Consider the following 6,000-nt stretch of genomic DNA (forward strand, 5'->3'; position numbering starts at 1 on the left):
TTAGGATAGAGATGGATGCAGACAGAACATCATGTGTATTGGTACACTTGCATTTGGTGGGCCTTCCTAACTTCCTCTTCATCTGAAACATACGGTAGTTTTGGTGATTGGCATGGAATGCTCATGGTCTCCACCATGGTATTATTTAAATGCTGCAGAAACTAAAGGACAGTATTGATAGCAATAAATGTAAAAGAAAATAGTGTTCCCTGACAAAATATTAATGCATGGACTATTATGTATCAAAAACAAAAAAAGAAGCTCCAAGGAACTTTAAGAAGTCTGCTTGAGCAGGTTAGGGCCTCTGAGTCCTGATATACCAAGTGAAATGGATGAGTTTGTTGCCATGTTCAATCACTTACCCATAGTACAAAATTATAGGGATAGACTTAACTTAAATAGGAATATAATAGAAAAAGCCCTTGCAGTCTCACTTGGGCAGTGAAAATTGTTGGTTGTAAAATAACAGCATTGTGGGTATACATACACAACATGGACTGCATCGGTTCAAAAGAGCAGCTCACTACCACATTCTCACGGGGAATTAGTGATGGGCAATAAATGCTGGCCTAGTCAGCGACGCCAACATCTCATGAATGAATAAAGAAAAATTGGGTGCATCGTGAACTGGGCACTTGTAGCTCCATGCATAATTTCCTGACCAATGACTGACTGCCATGTGATTAACAAAACCAATTTTCACTTACAAGGAGGCTGAGGTCATGGAAGGATTTGATAACAAGGTTGAGAATTTTAAAACTGGGGTCAGGAAGCACCATAAAAGTGATGGATGAATGGAAGTGCGAGTTAGAATATGAGCTTTCCAATTGGTGTCTTCTCTTCCTTGGGAACATGATTAAGTTGTTTGGAGGCAGAATTGTGTCCCTCAGTAGCTTGATAAAAAAATGAACTGCGGAGTGGATTATTTGGGAAATGGCATCTGTGGTAGCCCAGGGAGATCTTGTGGCACATTAAGAGGCTTAAAGTCCTGGCGACCCTGTTATCAACAGGAAGAGCTGTTCCAGTGTGTAATGTTGTCTGTCAATCAGGTTACAACAGCTAGTATATTGCAGCGGAGGTGGCAAAGACCAGTAAAGTGAAAGCTGCTAAGGCCTCCTGTGCAGGTATTCTCCAAGGCTGAAAAGAGTAGAAGCTGAAACTAGACAAGGTATATCAAAGATTGATTATTAGGTGTTTCCAGGATTGGTTTTAAAAGGTAATGAACTGCAGAAAGAAAGGAAGGCTGAGAGATATAAGGAGTTCCGTATTTAGGTTTTCCAGAATTTTCTGGTTTTTCTGTTTTATTCCGTATTTAATATGCGTATTTTCTTTGGAAAGGGAAGACTATGTGATCTAATTGAAGTGTCAAGGCAATGAAAAAAAATCACTAAAATTAATTTGGGTACATTCTTGGTGATGGGAAAGAGTTTGAATGTCAAAAGGCATAAGCAAAAAAATAAATCAAGAATAGAGGGAGAGGTCAGGAAGAAGGAAGACCATGTAGGATAATGTATTTGAAAATTAAAGGGGAGGATAGAGGAAATTTCATTTGCAAGTCCACAATTGTATTGACAAAAAGGAGAAAGACTATTCAAAAATCTTGAGGAATTAAGAGAGAAAAAGGGCAAATAACACCTAGCATCACTCTGACGGGTTTGTTTGTGAGGTAAGAGAGAGATGGAGGAGGATGCGTGGAGTACAACATATAATTATTTCAAAAACTGCTTTTACCTCTAAATAGACTAAAGAATATTTGTGCCACTTTTATCCAAGAGAGGGCACTCAGGCTGTACATTAGGTCAGAAAACAACCTGGTGAAGCAACCTTATTTATGCTATGTCTGACAATTATTAAAAATTGTCCTTCTCAAACATTGAGGCGATCCATAATTGTGTTAAATACTGCAAGATAGTTAGTTAGATTGGGCAATTAGTATTTGGTCTTATTACAGAAGTAATATTAATACCGAAGGGACATATGGAAGGTAATAGTGACAGGATGTATGTATGTTCTTCATTATTTATTTTGTTTAAATAAGAATAGGTACCACTTTTATTTGGTGGTGCATTTCTTGTTAAATGAGCTCATTGATATTTGGAAATGAATTTTAATTGTAATATATTATTTTTCATTGTATTTTCTTTACCCCTTTTGCAGCTGAGCTAACCCCTTCATCAGAATCATTACACCCAAGAATTGACCTGTTTTTGATTCAGAAAAAAACATTTTTGAATGTGGGTATTGCTACTAAGGTTAGCATTTATTGCCCATTCCTCATTGCCCTTAAGAAGCCTTCATCTTGAATCATTGCAGTCCGTGTCTCTAAGAACTTCAACAATGCTGTAGGGTAAGGAATTCTAAGAATTTGATCTGGGGACAATAAATGAACAGCAATATATATCCATGTGAGGTTGACTGGGCCAGTAGATGAACTTAGAGGTGATGGTGTTCCCATGGACATAATGCCCTGTCCTTAAAGGTGGTGGAGGTTGCAGATTTGGAGGTGTGTAGCCAAAAACGGGGAGTTGCTGCATTGTATTCTGTAAATAGTGGAGGGAGAACATGTTTAAGATAGTGAATAGAGTATCAGTTAAGTGGACTGCATTGTCCTGAATGGTACCTTTCTTCCTGAGTGCTGTTGGAGCTGCACCCTTCTAATTAGATTGGTTCTTGGAATGAGAGGGTTGTCCCATGATGAGTAAATTAGGCCTATACTCTCTGGAGTTTAGAAGAACGAGAGGTGGTCTCATTGAAAGATAGAAAATTCTGAAGGGGCTTGACTGGGTGGACACTGGAAGGTTGTTACCTCCAAATGAGGAATCTAGGACCTGGAGGCACAGCCTCAGGATAAGGGGTTGATTATTCAGAACTGAGATTAGGAGAAATTTCGTCACTCAAAGGATTGTGAATCTTTGGAATTCTCTCTCCATTGTTGAGTAATTTCAAGACTGAGATAGTTAGACTTTTGGTCCCTCAGGGAATCAAGGGAAAAAGGGGAGTGGGTGGGAAAGTGGAGTTGAGGCAGATTAGCCATAACTGTATTGAATTATAAAGCAGGCTTAAGGAGCCATATGATCTACTCCTGCTCCTATTTTTAATGCTCTTAAACAAGTGGAGGGGATTCTCTCTTATTGGAGATGGTCAATGCCCGACACTTGGGTGACTAATCAGTCCATTGCTTATTTCTAGGCTTCATAAAACAGAACTGCTGCGGTATTGGACTAGGCAATTTACAAATAACTCAATGTTGATAGAAAAAAAAGTTTCCCATGTCCTTAACATCTATTGTGCTGTATACTGTGTGCTGTAAAATTTATTGACTTTCATTTACTGGTATTGTTTGGGTAATCTAGCTGGAGGTACTTAAGAATTTATAATCCTGTGGCAGATCTTATGCAACGAAACTGCTACAATCCACAAATAAACTGAAACAGATAGATTCTATCTCCATGAGTTCCCTTTAACAAATAAACTATTAATTCATCCTGGTGAGTGCAAGATGTAAAGCTTCGACAGTGTTGGATCCTGGTCACCAGTTTGTTGGGACTTATGCATCCGGGTTGCACGCATGTTTGAGATGGCCGAGTTGGTACAATAGTTGACCAGCAGACAGTTCTTAGGTGGAACACATTCTGTTTATTTATAAAGGTACTCAGCAGCTACACTTTTGTGCTTTCATCTCAAACCCTGTCTCCATACTTCTCCTTACTGAGACGACTGCCTACAGAGGCAGCCTGCGCTACTCCTCTTGGTTACAAGTTCATGTCGTCTGACATTATAACATCTTTCTTAAAGATGTACTACACATTACATTAAACTATAATTACCACAGACAGCATGCCTTTTTTCCATCAATACTCAAGTTCTGTACTACCAAGCGGCTAAAAGTATTAATTTATTCTTTAATGATCATTTATTCTTTGGTAATCGATTTTGTTTTTTGCAAGACATTTCTGGAGAAGCAGATATCTTCTTTTAGAGTAGAGCTCTGGGTAAAATGACAAACTTAGAAATTGAAAAGTAAATGCCCAGGTAGTCAACATGATGGAGCATTATTAAAAGGGTAATTAACCAGGTCAATCAAAAGGTTTCAAGGTGACATTGCCACAGTTTGTTTCCCCTGCTTAAAAAAGAAACTGGATAAGTACATCTTCAGGAAGTAGAAGCAAATTGGAAAAAAAATCTTGTGAATCAAAATTGGATTCTATTTCTCAGTATAAAATGAGAATGGCAACAGCTCCAAAATCAGAAAGCTTGGCTTCTCTCCAAACAGCTTCTCTTTTTCTCCATCTGCCAAAAAATGTAGCATAAGTGCGTAGGACTGGTGAGGGAGGGAACTCAAGCTGAGTGTTAGCTTGGCCCACAGCCAAGATGAAATCCAGAGAGAATGGGAGAATGGAAAGAAGAAAGCAATGTTTATTAGCAAGATAGGGATGCTTGCAATGTAGATAATACAAATATAAAACTAAGAAACAAGCAAAACTAAAAGTTATTGAATTTCCCTTCCTTCCACTCCACTGGAAGACACCCTTGACCCAATTTACCGCGCTCACTCCCCCTCGGTGACCTTCCATCCTTCCAGTGCTTATATTTGTGCTGTTGACTGTGAAGCAATCTTCCTGGTATTCATTTAGCTCAAATGGGCAAGCTGCCTGTGGAGGTGCAACACACGTCGGCAGCTTGATCAGTTAATCTTAATGTGGTCTGGGTCCAAGCCTTAGCCGGCCTTCGGCCTCCCGCTTTGCATATACATTGCGGCCGCATTGCTATATGCATGTACGCGAACTGGCCATTGAGGCATTTCTGAGCCATGATGCGGGATCTTTGAGTCCTGCCCGCCGGCAGGATTTACCGATGCCGCCAAAGTCAATGGACTTTTGGCCGGCTCGCCATATCTGCCGTGGCGGTGTTGGAAAATCCTGCGCATAGTGTTTTCAATGTGTAATTCTCCCTGAGAACAGAAAGCAGAAAGATGACCAAACATTTTGATAAATGTTATGGAAACCTGAACCCTTACTTCTATGCCACATGTCAAGCAAAGCATTAATATTTTTAAACTGCTTCTTCCTAACTAGTCCAGGGTTGTTTCTGAGGTTACTGACTGGGCGGTAGTGCTATTTCAGCTCAAATCTAACTCTTTGCTGTGCAATTCACTGGCTGAGCCGGCATTTATTGCCCATCCCTAGTTGCCCTTGAGGAGGTGGTGGTGAGCTGCCTGCTTGAACCACTGTGGCCCATGTTGTGTCAGTACACCCTCAGTGCTGTTAGGAAGGGAATTTCAGGAATTTGACCCAGCGACAGTGAAGGAAAGGTGATATATTTCCAAGTCAGGATGTTGAGTGACTTGGAGGGGAACTTCCAGGTGGTGGTGTCCCCATCTATCTACTGCCTCTGTCCTTCTAGATGGTAGTGGTCATGGGTTTGGATGATGCTGTCGAAGAAATCTTGCAGTGCATCTTGTAGAAGGTACACACTGTTGCCACTGTGTGTTGGTGGTGGAGGGAGCGAATGTTTGTGGATGTGGTGCCAATCAAGTGGGCTGCTTTGTCCTGGATGGTGTCAAGCTTCTTGAGTGTTGTGGGGGCTGCACTCATCCAGGTAAGTGGGGAGTATTCCATCACACTCCTGACTTGTGCCTTGTAGATGGTGGACAGGCTGTGGGGAGTCAGGAGATGAGTTACTCATCGCATGATTCCTAACCTCTGACCTGCCCTTGTAGCCACTGTATTTATATGGCTAGTCCAGTTCAGTTTCTGGTCAATGGTAACCCCCAGGATATTGATAGTGTGGGATTCAGTGATGGTAATGCCGTTGAACATCAAGGGTTAATGGTTGGATTCTCTCTTGTCAAAGATGGTCATTGCCTGACATTTGCGTGGCATGGATGTAACTTGCCACTTGTCAGCCCAAACCTGGATATTGTCCAGCTCTTGCTGCATTTGGACATGGACTGCTTCAGTTTCTGAGGAGTCGCAAATGGTGTTGAGCATTGTGCAATTA

At 41.0% G+C, this 6,000-nt stretch overlaps 1 long non-coding RNA gene across 1 annotated transcript in view; it reads right to left on the minus strand.

Moving 5' to 3' along the window:
- The window catches only part of LOC144679373 (uncharacterized), a 49,222-nt gene extending 44,451 nt beyond the window's left edge, over nt 1–4,771 (minus strand). The window contains exon 1 of the long non-coding RNA XR_013576338.1: nt 4,545–4,771. This is a non-coding gene — a long non-coding RNA (uncharacterized LOC144679373). The remainder of the gene's footprint in view (nt 1–4,544) is intronic.
- Nucleotides 4,772–6,000: the final 1,229 nt, after the last annotated feature.

This window comes from Cetorhinus maximus, chromosome 4 (genome assembly GCF_964194155.1).
Source record: "Cetorhinus maximus chromosome 4, sCetMax3.hap1.1, whole genome shotgun sequence".
Taxonomy (NCBI): domain Eukaryota; kingdom Metazoa; phylum Chordata; class Chondrichthyes; order Lamniformes; family Cetorhinidae; genus Cetorhinus; species Cetorhinus maximus.